Source organism: Bidens hawaiensis, unplaced genomic scaffold (genome assembly GCF_021521415.1).
Source record: "Bidens hawaiensis isolate Kalapana, Puna unplaced genomic scaffold, B.hawaiensis_p1.1 tig00053418_1, whole genome shotgun sequence".
Classification (NCBI taxonomy): Eukaryota; Viridiplantae; Streptophyta; class Magnoliopsida; order Asterales; family Asteraceae; genus Bidens; species Bidens hawaiensis.
The window spans coordinates 70,424-87,466 of record NW_027499635.1 but is presented as its reverse complement, the minus strand read 5'-3'; the positions used below and the strand labels follow the sequence as shown (position 1 = coordinate 87,466).

The 17,043-nt window shown below is 36.3% G+C and overlaps 2 pseudogenes; both read right to left on the bottom strand.

The window, feature by feature from the left end:
• Nucleotides 1-6: 6 nt before the first annotated feature.
• On the bottom strand, nucleotides 7-4,736 carry LOC143600134 (protein HOTHEAD-like; annotated as a pseudogene).
• Nucleotides 4,737-6,669: 1,933 nt separating this feature from the next.
• Nucleotides 6,670-7,167, bottom strand: LOC143600133 (secreted RxLR effector protein 161 pseudogene; annotated as a pseudogene).
• Between the last annotated feature and the right edge of the window lie 9,876 nt (nucleotides 7,168-17,043).

Here is a 17,043-nt window from a genome sequence, read left to right as displayed (position 1 = left end):
CGTTGAACCATCAATTACTCATAGGGCATCCACACCAAAGACCTTATAATCCGGACCAACAACTTTTCCAATATGGCAACCACCATGGTAGTGATAAATAGTCCTTACAGTGTCTTTGCAATATTGTTCCAATGACAAACATGTATTACTACGTTCGCGCAGGTTCCATGTTAATTTCATGTTTAGATCAAGAATATCTTTGACTGTCATATTGCAATACTTGTAGTTTGAGAATACTTTAGATTCAACAGCGTGTAAAATTGTCTTAATCGCATTAACACATTTCTGCAGATCTTCGGGCTCCTTGAAGTAGTTGAATGTTACTAATGGGTTGTCAGCTGGATTAAGGTTTTCAATCCGTAGTTCACCCCTTGATAGAGGACCATTAATTTTCTCTATTATAAAACCACCCATCTGTAAACAACAAAGTTCATGAAATTTACTAGTCATTTTTGTTGGAGTTAATTTTCGAATCCGAGTTATGGGTTGGGAAGGTGAGGCGGTTCAAGCTAATTGATCGACCTCATTAATTAATTACTGCAATTAGAGATAATTATTTATTTTAGTTATTAGATAAAGATGGAATTTTATTTAATAGATAAGTACGAGTACTCTAATTGTAATCGAGCCTCTATATAACCCCAAAGAATTCACGTAAGGTTAATGGAGAATTAGATCAAGTTTTGAGGTATTTTCTTAATTAATAAAATTGGTGAGTTGTGCCAACATATTCTCCGAGCTTAGTTCATGTTCGATTAACTAATTCCACTTCACCTTCCGTCAATTGGTATAAGAGGAAGGATTGAATAACCTAAAGATTGCAGAAGCAGATGGACGCAGGTTACAGAAAAAGAATCGGCAGGGTCGTCGATCGAACAGAAGGACCTGTTCCAGTCGAGCAACAACAGGTAGCATGCGCAGACTTGTTCGTTTCAGCATCGGAGATATGATTTTCGATGGTGACAGGTTACTCCGCTAGGTTACGGAGGCGGCAAAAGGGGCTGTCCTGGCTTCGAAATATTTGGGAACCAGTAAGTTTTCGAATGGGTATTGCATAGCAAATCGGTTGTTGATTGGTTTGCAAGTTGAAAATCGGAATAGTATTTACTATTGCTGTGTGAGCAGGAAGTTAAACAAAGAAAAACAAAAGATATTTGTTTTTTTGGTTAATTCAAGAACGCAGGTTACAGAAAAAGAAAAAAAATTAATAATTATATTATTTTGCAAACGGGTTCGTTTATAAAAAGTGGTTTGGATTGATTTATTTGTGTTTGTTCCAATGGACTAGAGCAAGGGAGTTTGACACCGTTAAGTGATTACCAATGAAAGAAAAAACCGTCAATGGAGGGTGACGAAGAAAGACCTAATCCAACCCAAAGCGACCAGGGGAATATCACTACAAGTTACAAAGTTGAACTGAACTAATTACATCACATTGGCGATTATGGTAGAAGCGATTTTCGACAATCAAGGGCCATGGGAAGTCGTTCAACCCGAAGAGGGTACATCTATTGATGCGAAGAAGAGCGGCAAGGTCATTTTTGTTTCAAATGGTGGAAGGTGATATTTTATCTTCAGATTGCTCAATACAAGAACGCCCTAGAAATATGGGCGGCTTTGAAGGCACAATATATTGGGGTCGAGCGAGTCCCAAAGGCTCGACTCCTAACGTTGATAAGTGAATTTGAGAAACTCAAGATGGCGGAAGACAAGATTATCAGTTTGCAGGAAAAATAAGGCAACAGATCCTGGTTACGTATTCGAGCAAGATGTTTTGGTGAAGAAGTTACTCGACGCAGTTCCAGACAAATACTTCCACCTGGTAGCCTCAATCTAGCAAACTGTTGATCTCGATAGTATGAGGTTTGAAGATACTATTGAAATACTTAAGGCACTTGAGGAATGTTTACGAGGGAGAGAACGCGCTTCTGAGTCTCAAAGTTAGTTACTTTTCAATAGATCATAAAGTAGTTAAAAAGGCAAATCGTGTGATCAGTCCGGTAACCGAGGTAGAGGTTGGCCGAGTTCATGGGAACGTGGAAAAGGTCGGGAAACCGGAGGACAAGGATCATACCAAAACAAAGGACGAGTAAGAGAAAGGAAAGACCGCTACCATATTAAGTGTTTTCGGTGTGACAGGATGGGACACTTCACGTCCTCGTGTTCGGAACGAAGACGAGCAAATCAGGAAGCAAATCTAGCTGAAACGAAAGAACAAGCCGATCGTGATCCAGCTGGTTATTTAAATCTTCATGAGACGGCTTACTTAAAAGAAGAACGAGTTAACCAGAAAAGGCTTGAAGCAGAGAAAGTGGGAAGGAACTTGGTATCTCGAAAATGGAGCGTCGAACCACATAACATGTACCAGTCGTATTTTTCCAAACTCAACAATAATATAATGGGTAAGGTAAAATTCGGGGACGGTTCGTGTGTTGATATATGCGATAAAGGAAAGATTTTATTAAAATCAAAAATCGGAGATGATCGGGCTTTATCCGATGTTTATTTTATACCAAGTTTGAAAGAAAATATAATAAGTCTCGGTCAAGCAACAGAGAACGAGTGTGCTGTTCAGATGAAGGAGAATTATTTGCTCTTGTACGATGATGAGGGTAAACTTATGATGAAGGCGCTTCAAATGAGAAACCGGTTATACGTGATTAAATTAACCGTGGGAGTTTCAAGTTATGTTAAGAAATCCAAGCCGATTCAGAAAATTTAAACGATTCGGGAACAAAAGAACAATCAAGGAAAAGTGATGTTCACTCGATTAGATGACAAGAGTCGCAACCAAAGGAGCGGTTATGCTAGTTCATGCAGCCAAGGGAATGGTCGGGTACAGGATCATAAAGGGGGTCGAGTTCGGGAGAGCCGAAAGAATAAAGTCATGTATCAAGAGAATTTCCAAGAAGTCAAGTCCAAGATGATGAGGACCAATATGTTTGTGAAATTCGAGAAGGTCAAGATCGTGGGTCAAATCAAACAGAACAAAAGAGACATGTTCGAAGTTAACGGTCCACCTATTCCGTTTCGGAAATTAAGAGGGCGATTGTTGGAGTTAATTCCCGAACCCGAGTTATGGGTCAGGAAGGTGAGGCGGTTCGAGCTAATTGATCGATCTCATTAATTAATTAATTATTGCAATTAGAGATAATTATCTATTTTATGTATTAGATAAAGATGGAATTTTATTTAAAAGATAAGTAGGAGTTTGGTTCGACTCTAATTGTAATCGAGCCTCTGTATAACCCCAAAGAATTCATGCAAGGTTTAATGGAGAATTTGATCAAGTTTTGAGTTATTTTCTTGATTAATAAAATTTGTGAGTTATGCCAAAATATTCTCCGAGCTTAGTTTGTGTTCGATTAACTAATTCTAATTCACCTCTCGTGAATTTTGTTGTTGTTAATAGTTAAAAACAAAATTCTTAATATGATAAGACATATTATAGTTACCTGAGGGGAATATCCTTGATAAGCTGAAGGGTTAGCATTGATCAAATTATAGCCACCAGTTCCCTCTATGTAGCTGCCAAACCGAGTAATACCAACACTTTGGACAGCAGATAACTCGACTGCAATGGGAGAAGGAACGAAGATTGAGTTCAGTGGATTATCTCCATACCTTTACCAACGAAAGGTTGCTCAAGCACGACCTTAATCTTATAGGCATCAAATTGTTCTTTTGGGCCGATGCCACTCAACAGCAGAAGTTGTGGGCTTCCAAGAGCACCCGCCGATAATATGATTTCATCCTTTTGTCCACCTTTTAGATATGCCATGTGCTTGTTCCTGGCTGAATCTTCAAACACTACTCCATAAGCCAATGGCCTTGATCTTCCTGTAAACGATCACAAGTAAGACTTGCAAAACTTAATAGAACGTTGACATGAGAATGTGTATATACCGACCTCTGGTCCTAAAAAATATCTTATCAACAGTTGCATATAGAAAAACAGATAGCCCAATGGGATTTGCATACTGAAGCAGATCTGCAGCACTATGGCGTGTCCCATTTTCATCGAAAAGTGTACCAGCCAATTTTGTACCAATGATATGATCATAGCTAAATACATTGTCTGGTGTGACCCCAACTTCCACCAGTGCGGCTCGAAGTGCCACATGCCACTTCTGAATTTGAGGCTTGAACACCATAACTTTTTCTGTCCATTCATAAGACTTGTTAACCAAACCTTCGTCCATTAATCTAGCTTCCTTATTGAATTTTTGTTCGCCGCGAGAATAGAAACCAGCATTGATACAAGTACCACCACCCAAAACCCGTGGGCGTGAAAGTACAACACCCTGGGAAATAAATTGTTGAGAGGGAGAATTTGGAGATGAATCCAATAAGTCGTAGATAAACGGGTGATGTTGGGATTTCCGTAAGGCGAGCCACCACGTTCAAGAAGTAAAACTTTGTAGTTTGCAGATAATGTTGTGGCTAATGGGATTCCAGTGGTGCCTCCCCCTATGACAATGTAGTCAAAGAAAGAAATCCTGGGAGCTTTTGTTGCTTCATACATGAAGGTATAGTCTGGAGCTGTAGTTCAATAACATATATAGGTTCGATAAGTTGATACAAAATTAAAGTTTATAACATGTAATCCAAATCGTACAAGTTGTCGAATTGAAGAAGATCAAAGAGTACATACGTATTTCAGCGACACTAGACTCATGGAAGAAAACGATGGCTAAGAGAACTTTTATCATCAGTCTTGGCAAGACATAAGCCATCTGAACAATATTTCAATTTTGCTAATATTTGTGCTTGTTTAAATGCACAAAAGTGTTTCCGGTTGAATGTTAATGTTTCCTCTTTACGAAGTAAGAGTACGAAGGATGAGTCAATAGCCACAAGAAAAGTATCGATCGCCTACTTCAATTGGAATGCAACTTATTACTTATATAGGGAATATGAAGGGATTCTAGCCTTGCATGTGCCCTCTTCTTGAGGGCAAAATAGGTGAACAAAACTTTGAAATGGAAGCAATTGTAATATGATATTGGTTTGTACATTTGGTGATAACTATAACGAATTGTTACAGCATTTGCACCCTTAAGGGTGTTAAAGACACCATTGAAAACTTGTTTTGTCAAAACCAATTACCACAGTGGTAAACTTTCATATTTGGATGTACCATCGTTACAGGTAAGAAGATACTATTGAAGGTGTTAGACACAACTAATAAACTTGTGTTTCAACACCAATTATAACACACAATTAGCTTTTAAATTTGAAATCATCATTCTAAAGGTTTAGATACATCATTCTTGTAAATTTAGACGCGTTATTGTAATGACTATGTTAGAAAATGCATTAAAAAAATAATATGTCAGGACTCATCCTAAATTAAAGACCATAATATTCCGACGTTAATGATGAAAGTTATTTTTTTTCAGAAAATATAGTACTTGAGGTTTGCAAAAGCGATGAAAACTATATGTGGTTTAAATTTTAATGGTGTGTTCTTATTCGTTCATAATTGACGGCCTAATGCTTGGCAGTAAAGATAGATTGGGTTGATGGTTGATATATGATTGTCCAATTAGTATTATTAGTAACTAATAAATAAATTCGAATGAATATGTAAATGAAAATAAACGACCAAACGTAAATAAACAAACACAAATGGATGACAATAATAGAATTGAAACAAACATAAATGTTTGTATGTATGTATGTATGTATGTGTATATGTACGTATGCGATACATGCATGTATGTATGTATGCATGTATGTATGCACGCAAGCATGCATCTATATGTCATGATTCATGCCTTGTGCTAAATTCATGATTAACATTTAATATATTAAAAGATTCCATAACCTTTAGGTTGAATCTATAAATGGGGCTGTGAATGTAGTATGAAAGAATGGATTTAATCGAGGTATTTTAGAAAGCTAAGAAAACTAGAGATGTGATATGCATTCTAAGTGTTTGATGAAATGCCCCAATGTATATGCATTCTAAGTGTTTGATGAAATGCCCTAATGTATATACATACATATAGTTTTGAAGAAATTGATAATAATCATCAATGCTCAATGATTAATAGTTTAAGTAATGAAATTGATAGAAATTTAAACTTGAAAATGGATTATTGTTAACCTGGATATCACGAGACACACCGAAATACGCGATCTTTAACGTGACTCGTTCGACTCTTTCTTATTAATTGAATAAAAAGATACGGTACATAAACAAAAGAAATTAAGTCCTTTTTTACTAGGTAGTAATCTTGCCATGCAAGGCATTCTAAACCAACACAAATACAAAAACCAAATTTAAACTTAATTCAAATATAAACTAAATTATTACTTCAAACCTTTAGACTTTAGATATTGTATGATCAACACCAAAACCACCCTTTGAAATCAAACCGTACCACCCTTCGAGTCTATAATTTAGTCGGCTTCATAGTCGGTGCTAGATATATTTTCACACTCCATCTCAACACTTACTTTTCCCATACTCAGACTTGATTGAAACTCGATGAAGTTTTGTTTAGACAACCTTTTGGTTAACACATGCGAAACTTGTAATTTTGTGTCAATGTACTTGAGTTCTATCTCCCCGTTCAAAACTTTTTACCGTATAAAATGGTATTGCACTCCAATATGCTTAGTTCGTGCATGAAACGTAGGATTTTTGGCTAACTTAATTGTTCAAATATTATCACACATTAGTTTAACCTTGTACTTGACTTTCTGGTTAATGTCGTCCAACAATCGCTTCAGCCATGCAAGTCCTTGAGCTGCAACCGCAGAAGCTCGGTACTTGGCTTTGGTGGTTGATAGAGACACGGTCAGTTGTCTCTTACTACACCACGATACTAGGTTATCACTGACAAAGAACACGTACCCGATAGTCGATCGTCTTTCGTTTGGATCACCGACATAGTCAGTATCACAGAAACCTTTGAGCTCGATTCTTCCCTTCCTCTTAAACTCAATTCCATAATCAAATGTATCCTTTACAAACCCTAGAACACGTCTTGCTGCATACATATGCGGATTTCTTAGTTCTTGCATAAAATGACTTAATATTCCTATCGAGAATGCAAGATCAGGCCTTGGTAAATTTAGGTAAATCAAACTCCCTATAAGTCGACGATATTGGGTTGCATCTTCCAACTTGGCTCCTTCATCAACATATAATTTCATGTTGGTATTTGTTGGTGTACATGGCAGTTTCGAGTCCGTCATCCCGAACCACATTAACAAATTTGTTGCATATTTCTTTTAATGTAATGATAGCCCACTGTCGCTGCATTCAATTTTTAGGCCTACGAAATGGTTCAATCTGCCTAGATCTTGATTCTAAAGCGGACACATAAATTAGATTTCAATTTCTTCTTTCCAATCTCCGGTTAAGATCAGATCGTCTACATAGACTAAAACTATAGAAGTTTGCTTCCCATTCTTTTTCACAAATAAAGTTGCATCATACGGTGTGCTTGTGTATCCGTTATATTCCAAGAATTCTCCTATTTTTCCATACCACGCACCTGGAGATTGTTTTAAACCATAAAGTGCTTTCTTTAATTTGCACATGTAATTGAGATGTAGCTCCCAACCTTGACTTGCAGCTATAGCCAATATCACACGAACGGTTGACAACTTTGCTACAGGACTAAACGTTTCGTCATAGTCCAACCCATATTCCTGAGAGAACACGCGAGATACTAAACGGGCCTTAAAGCGGTCAATGCTTCTGTCCGCCCATTGCTTCAGTTTATAAACCCATTTACACGAAACGGGCTTTACGCCTTTTGGCTTTGGTACTGGTGTGATGCATGAGGGTGTACAAAATATTGATTGGTTTTCACACAAGATCAGGTTTTAAAATTATACAAATGGTTTCTATTAAGACTAAACCACACACAAATAGGCAAGTGTACCTATCGTATATGTAGAATAGTATTGGTAAGAACCAAGTATCGATCCACAGACACAAAAGTATTTCTAATAACAAATCTTTGTTTTAAATTAACCGGATGTAATAATCATTAAAGGTTGTTTTTAAACTAATTCTTTATTTGGATTAAAGTAAGGTGAACAAGTAGACGGATTTTAGACAAGAACATCACTATATGAAGGTTGCCATCTAAATCAAGGATCCACTTAACTCTTCTTTGATAATTAATATTATGAATATGCGATTAACTTGCTTTAAGAATATAAGATAAAATAATCTCCCATTCCTAAGCGAATTATCCTATGACATAATGCATAACTTCATGTCTACCACGAAAATATCAATTTAATTAAGAAAGTAGGTGTAGTGAAGTATAAGATAGAATGATCCCTCTTACACTTCCCTATTAACTCGACAAACCCTTACCTCGACTACTGGACAGATCATACGATTTACCTTTGTAACTACTTTCTGATCGACTCAAAAACAACTGACTTTGCGAATTTGACGTGCTTTCTCTCCCGCTTAGGCGTTCCTCAAATGCCTTATGTCTTCCAATAACATCATCAAACATCATACTATCGAGATCAACACTTTTCTCGATTGAGGTTACGAGATGGAAGTATTTGTTTGAAACTGCGTTGAGTAATTTCTTCACCAAGACATCTAGCTCGAACACGTGACCAAGACTCGTTGCCTTTGAAACCATACCGATTATTTTTCCTTCAAACTGATCAACAGTCTCGTCTTCCGCATATTGAGTTTCTCAAATTCACTTTTCAACATCAGGAGTCGAGCCGTTTGGACTTGTTCGACCCCAATATATCGTGCCTTTAAAGCCGCCCATATATCTCGTTCATTCTTGTATTAAGCAATATGAAAAAGAATATCACCTTCCACCACTTGAAACAAAAAACAATCTTGCCAATTTATTCTTCTTCGCATTATAACCACACCCCATCTGGTTAAACAACATCAGATCTTCTTTATCACTTGTCAATCTATCATTGACGGTGTCAAACCCCCTGCTCCACTTTGTTGGAACAAATACAGACCAATCAGTCCCGGACAACTTTTTTGAGCCAAGCTTGTGCTTAAAAAACTTTAATTGAATTTTTTTAAAATAAAAAATAAAAGAGCAAACCCTTTTTTCGCAACTACTGAAACTTCAAAAACTTGTTCTTGAGTACCGTGCCAAGAAAAACAAAATCGATTGATTTTTCTTGTATTTTCCTTGTGATTTCTCAAATAGATCTCCACTACCTTTGAATTTTGTAGCAGCTTACTTCACATTCGAATTAATTTATTCAACACCACCTTCGTTAATTAATTGCAGAACAAGAAATCTCCTCATGATAGAAGAATGCGATCTTCCACTAGTTCTTCAGTTGTTTCCATTGGAAAACGGACCACCACAAGTCCGACTCCAACTGACCTCCTTGTGAAAATAAACTTCGATTTGGAAACCTAACTTGTAACGTCCGTTAATTTCCGTTAAAAGGTTTAGCCTTGTTGCGTCATGTATGTCTTTCGGGTTTGACCTGGCACTCTCTGGGGAGCTCCTGGTCACCCTCGTGAACCTATCTTACTTAACCTCTCGTGCAAGTTCATCCATCAATAAAGTAGAGGGACTAGAATGTATTATTGTTATTATATTATACAAATAATAATAATAATAATAATAATAATAAACCCTAACCCATTCCCCTAGTCCGATCGGCGCACCCCCACCCCCTTCCCTTCTCGATTTGCATGCAACCAACCATCACCCGGCCTTCAAACGTTCAATTCCAGGTCGGTATTAAATGTCTACAACTCTTTTTCACCTTAATTCATCCTTATGGCTCGTTTATTCGTTGTTAAACCGCTTGTTTTAGGCTTACCGGGTGGCTGTCCAATTGGGCAGTTTCGGGGCTGTTTTGGCTGAAGTATTTGCACCACAATCTTCCTAGGTATGTCCCATATAGCATACTTAAAAATCATGTTCATTGGTGTTAGTGTAAGACCCCGAATCCTGGGAATCCTACAGTTGGTAATCACATCCACAATTTCACAAAAATTTAAAACCAAACAATTCTTTGTATTTAAAACCAGTTCAGAGTGAATAACAGCGGAAAAAGTTTAAGTATTAAAAGTACCAAACACGGGTACAAGTGTCCAAAATCGAATGTAAATAAAATATCCGTTTTATTTGAAATCCTTGACCAGAAATGCCTTCAACCTTCCGAGTAGTCTCCAGCACGTCCAAGCGGTAACCTCCAATCTTTAACCTGAAAGTCAAACTAACATACACATAAAGTCAACTAAAGCTGAGTGAATTCAGGTTTTCATAAACAATATTTCATACTTTATTTCAAAACTTATAATTCTAAACAATAGAGGGGATATTAATAAAATAATTAATATAATTCACCAAATAATACATTCATCGTCGAACACACGTACACGGGCCTCTCCACCACGAGTCAAGACTCGAGTAATATATTTGACCCGGACGCATTAAGACCTAAGCATGTGACACGAGCCTCTCCACCACGGGTCAAACCCGAGTAATATATTTGACTCGGTCACAGCTTACACATCCAAGCACGTGATACGGGCCTCTCCACCACGGGTACAACCCGAGTAATATATTTGACCCGATCTCGGCTCACACATCCAAGCACGTGATACGGGCCTCTCCACCACGGGTACAACCCGAGTAATATATTTGACCCGATCACGGCTCAACATACAACGGGCCTCTTCACCACGGGATTTTAAAACCCGAGTAAATATTTGACCCGCCAAAATGATGATCACGCCACACAGGCCTCTCCACCACGGGAATTGAAAACCCGAGTAATATGTTTGACCCGACCATGATCACCATGCACACACACACATCAATAAGCCTACTCACATCATTCTTAGTCACGAGGAACTAAATATCATCACAAAACTGTAGGCTATAAGGAACTATATATATACATACTCATACATACATATATACCTCCATACATACTTACATATATATATATATATATATATCATCCCAAGACATTCCAAATTACAAGTAAGCCTATGGGCTATAAGGTAATATATAATAATCAGTCCAATACATGAACTAAGTAAATAGGTCCACTCGTATTCAATTACTACCAAGCCTATTAACATCATCGAGTCTAGACCATAATCAGTTATATAACCTTAAGGAATATATGACCATAACGAGTCTAAAATATCCTAAGGCATAGAATATAGTCCACTCATAGTTTTATAAATGCACAAATACAAGTAAGGCTATGTAATACCATCCAAATAGTTGTAACGAGTAAAATCGTGTAAAATTGTATTACGGTGTGTATGCTAGCCCAAAACATAAAAAGATTTAAAAGGGACATCATGAACTCACCTGAAACGAGCCACACAAACACCAAAGAGTTTGAGAACTTCAAAGCCAATCCACAGTTTACAAGCCTGTCGGATTGCACACAAAGATTACTAACTAAACGTACCGACTCGTTTATCCTACAAGACGTTCTAACATGATTTGATTGACCTAAAGCCTTGACAATATCAAATTCAATTACATCAGCCCCCGAGGCCATGTGTTTACCAAAACCACCCTTAGTTAATCCCGGGGACAAAGGGTTCCCAATTTACCCCCGAAAGTTGTTGACTTTATCGAATACGTGCGTTAACGGGTTGTTTATGCACTTAGATACCGACTCAGCCCCGTGTGGATCAAATATAGTAAAATCACAGCCAACAAGTCCACATGACGCTACACGAGTTGGATGGGTCGGTAATTCGCAAGCACGATGCACAAATTACCAATAAACGCGAATTTGCGCCGTACCGACCCGTTTGAGTAACCGACAACCAATTCAGCCCCAATAACATAAAAATATAGTTTTTCACAGCCAACAAATCATACCGAGGCTACAACATCCGAGTTGGTTGTTAATTCCCTCAAACAACGCGCTAGACGCAACAATTGACAAACTAGACAACCGAAACCTGGTTTTCACTTCATCAACAGTTGACCAATCTAACGAATGCCAAAACTCATGATACTAAATTATATTGCCCTAGACATACCTAAGAAGATGACGGAGCACGAACTTCAATTATAACAGCCCCGAAAGATGCGAGAAAGGGCAGCCACCGGTTAAGCCTAAAACGAACTTATCGATCAATAACGAATATAACATGCAGATTTTAGCATGCAAAGAAGTATTTTATTACATAGGAAAACCATGGAATTAAATTATTAAATTTTTACCAGAGTTGCATAAATATCTTAAGTTTATAAAAATATTTTTATTATATTTTTCTATTGGACACAAAAATCATAAAAATTCCTTCAACACAGAAAGGTATGTGCAGCTATTTCAGTGCACAACAAAATGGTTTTATTTTTATAAAATTCATTACCCAGCCAAATTAAACGATTCCAATTGGGTTTGGTTTCTAACTCAAAATATTAACTTCCAGAAGTAGAACCAACCAATTTAGACTTGTAGAAAAAGGGTTATGATGTCGGGAAGACAGACCAGAATTCGTCATCCCGCATCAGCTTTGACACTCGATCTTATAAAATCATAAAAAGTATTCAAATCTCGTCCAAAAATTACGTATTATACCTTTCTGGAAACTAGACTCCAAGTAGAACATCATAGAAACAAGAATCTGTCAAAAAAAACATATTTTCATCGAGTTACAGACCGAGCAATAAACAAGTACGAATCTGTCAGAAATTGTTATAATCAAAACTCAACCCTAACATGTTCAACAAAGGTTTTAATGGTGAAAAAGAGTTGTATGATGATAGAACCGACCTTGAATTAAACTCAGGAGGCCTGAGAATGGCTGAAACCTGCACGGAAATCGAGGAGGAGACCCTCCCATGGCTGCCGATCGGAAATTAGGAGGATGGAAGCAAGTTAGGGTTTATGTTATAAAAATTTTACATCTAGGCCCTTCCACTTATAAATTATGATGTCTTGGATTAAACGTTAACTAAATAGGCTTACAAGAAAGACAAACAGGTCCCCAAGGAAGGCCAGATCGAGTCTCAGTAAAAATACAAACTCTACAACACTTAGATCCTTTTAACGAAAATTTCTGGGCGTTACAATTAGTTTGATTGGTCAACTAGTTGTAGCTGGAAAGATAATTTTCGGTTGACTAGAATGGTAGTTTGTTGCGTTTAACGCGAGGGATGAAGTAAGTGATGACCAATTCAGTTCGGATAGCTTCGGTTTAATATACAAGCTATTGGACAATGATTTTTAAAAGTAATGGGGCTGAATTGGTTGTCGGTTACTCAAACGAGTCGGTACAACGCGCATTTGCGTTTATTGAATAGTTGGTGCATTGTACTTGCGAGTTACCGACCCATTTGACTCGTGAAGCGTCGTGTGGACTTGTTGGCTGTGAATTTATCATATTGGGTCCACACAGGGCTGAGATGGATGTTAACTGCCTAAACGACTTTTAAACGCGCGTATTAGTATCACCTAGTGCTTCCGGGGGTAATTTGGGAATTCTTTACTCCTGGGAGTATCTAAGGGTCGTGTTGGTAAACTTAAGGCCCCGGGGGCTGTTATGATTGAGTTTTATGAGGTGGATGCTTTAGGTAACTCGGACCAGGTTAGAACGTCTCGAAGGATAAACGAGTCCTTTCGATGTCGTTAGTAATGTTTGTATGTAAACCGACAGGCGTTTGAATTTTGGGGATACTTAAGGGTCCACTAGCTTGTGGTGAAATTGTGCCTTGTGTCAGGTGAGTTCATGATGCCCCTTTTTAATCTTTTTACGTTTTGGGCTAGCATACACACCGTATCACAATTTTACCCGAATTTACTCGTTTAAACTATTTGGATGGTATTACATAGCCTTATTTGTATTTGTGGGCCTTATGAAACTATGTGTAAATTTTATTCTATGCCTTAGAATATTTGAGGCTCGTTTATGGTTATATATATATTTTATAAGGTTATAGATATTACCTATGGTCTAGACTCAAGGATGTAGGCTTACTCGTATTGTAGTATGTCGTGAGATGATATTTATGAATGTGTATGCGGATGTTACTTTAAGACCATAGGTTCACTTTCATGTTGATATATTTGGAATGATATTATTGTATGTTGTACGTATGTTTGTACATATATTATTGTATGACCAATAATTGGCGATGTTAATTAGTCGTTATCGACTAAGGATGTTTGCGTATGCCTACTTTGTGTTTGCATGCGGATGGATGGTGATCTTGGCCGGGCCATACTATACTACTCAGATTCTTAAATCCTGTGACGGGCCCTGAAAAGCCCGTAAGGGGGGAGGCTCGTGTGGCATGATCACCATCGGATGAGATGATACATGTTTGGGTTGTACGTGTGCTCAACCTTGATGTTATTACTTGGATATTACGTGTTTGGTTGTATGTGTGCTCGACCCTGATGTTAATACTTGGATGATATCTATAGGGATATAATTATATGGATGTTTATACATACATAAGTATGACTACTTATTGATGATAATGGCCTAACTATTGTATCCCATTTTATTTTAAAACTCTTGGAATGATTTATTTAAATATCCATTATTAAAACTTGAACTCACTCAGCTCATGCTGACTTTGTGTGTATGTTAGTGTGAGTTTTCAGGTTACGAGGAGGATGCTTACCGCTTGGACGTGCTCAAGACTACTGGACGGTTGAAGGCATATCTAGTCGGAGAGTTTCGTTGATGAACATTGTTCTTTTCAATTTTTATTAAATACATTTAAATTTGGTTTTGGGCACAGTCCCCGAGTTTTGGGAACTTGTTTAATCAATTACGACTTTTCCGCTGATTGATACACTGAACAGGTTTTAAAATAAATGAATTTCCTTGGGTTTAAAATCACATTTTCCTGGTTTTGAGAAATTTGATATTCCTTATTCCGCTGTTTAATACTCCGAAAACGATTTTAATAAGATGAATTAGTTTGGCTTTAAATTTTCGAGAAATTTTGGGATATGATGACCAACTGTAGGATTCCCAGGATTCGGGGTCTTACATAACTTGGTTATGATATGCGCTGATAGCTAAAATCATATTGTTGCAGCCGAACACTTCTTAGCCCTCCGCCGTAGGTCCGACTTACCTACCATCGATAAACACTTGCAATTCGATCGCCGATTTGTAACTCCATATTCGTTGATCTTGATTAAAGATTTCTTGAACCTGGCTCTGATACCAATTCAAGTCCAGATCGATAAACAAACACGAACAAGACGGCTAACTCTCGTTTATATTAATCAGAAAATATAATCCCTAACTTGGTGTAACATTCGTCACTTCAAACCCGAAAACCCGACCCATTTCGAATTTTTCGGTTTTGGTTTATATATATATATATATATATATATATATATATATATATATATATATATATATATATATATATATATATATATATATATATAATAACATTATTTAATAAATTTCATTGCACGTATTTACGTGACATTTGTTATTTTTTATTCGTATTTGAATTTGAATTTGTGCTCGTTAACCCTACCTTTCGATGTATTTTTATTATTTTTCATTAATAAACTATTTCCAACTTATTGAAGTTCATCGTTCGTTCGTTTTATATTACTTTAGTTCTATTCATTTACTTTCACATTTCAAAGTATCGAGTATTAAATTGTAACTTTAATTTAAATCAGTTTTAAAGAAACTTAATAGTTCGGGGGCTAGAATTGTAAATTAATTTTTAAAATAATAATATAATCATAATAATAACATCCCAGTCCCCTTCCCCTTTCTTTCCCCACCTGTTAAATTTTCCGACGAGATTATAAACCACCCAAAACGTCAAATTAAAGTCATATAGTTATTCCAACGTATATCTTAACTAACGGCTAACACTTATCAACCATTATAACGAGCATTAACAACATACAACGACAGATTTAATTACCCCAACAGCCGGATATTTATAAAAACGCATTAAGGATCATTTAACGTCAACCGGAACAATTTACACTATAAATAGATCGTACATTCTTTTATAAACTTGCTCATAACAATAAGTTGCTTTAACTCTCTCTCTAAATATTGTTAATCCCGGCCAAGAAAGTTTTTCCGATGAGTTGTCTGTTCACCATCACCGAGGACCTGTTCCAGGTAATTAACATAGGGGTTTTTGTTCGTTTTCATTAGTATAATAAAAGTCCCAATATAATTCAATCAAACACGGAACCAAACCAGAGAATGGAATATCTAGGGTTTGTAATGTAGAAGATGATCTTAACCTATTCTATATATTTTAATTGTTTTCATTTGTAAACTGAATTGGTAACCTAGGGCATTGATTAGTTCATTTGGCTGCAAACAGAAGGAACTAGGTTCGAAACCTGGGTCAGGCTAGTATTTCTTTCATTTTTTTAAAACCAGTTTTTTTATAAGTATAATAAATAAATACATTATTTAAAAATTTTAATAAATCAAATAAAATTATTTTAAACCAAATAAATTTTTTATAAATTAAATATAAATATATTTCATCATTTTCCCATATATAAAAATCAATTTCCAAAACCGTTAACCCGCTAATTTTAAATCGTTCGTCAACGTTAATCCATAAACTTAAATTAATTAACTTGTTTCGTTAAACCGTTAATTTAGTTTCAACTGGTAAATGTTAATCAGAGTCTTAAAAATATCATGTTTCGTATATTTCCGTTAAGTATTAATCAAATATTATTAAAATAATAGTAAATCATTAAAACTCCGCTAAAACATAATATATTATTAAAATAATCAAATGCCTTAAAAATTAGTAAAAATTATAATAAAATAGTATATATTCCCAACAAAGTTATACAATAATTAGTTTTAATAATTCCGTTAATTTGTCATTAAATATTCGTATTATTTTATTTATAGTTTGAGAAGTTCAATCGTTTCGGATTCTTTAATGCACTTTCGGTTGCTTCGGTTTCGTTATCATGCTTTCGGTTTTCATTGCAATGTTTATCTTCAATTTCAAGGTGAGTTTCTCACACCCCCTTTTTAAAACATTTTTATATCTTTGGGGGTAGCATATGTATTTTATTACAAATTCAAAGTATTATGAT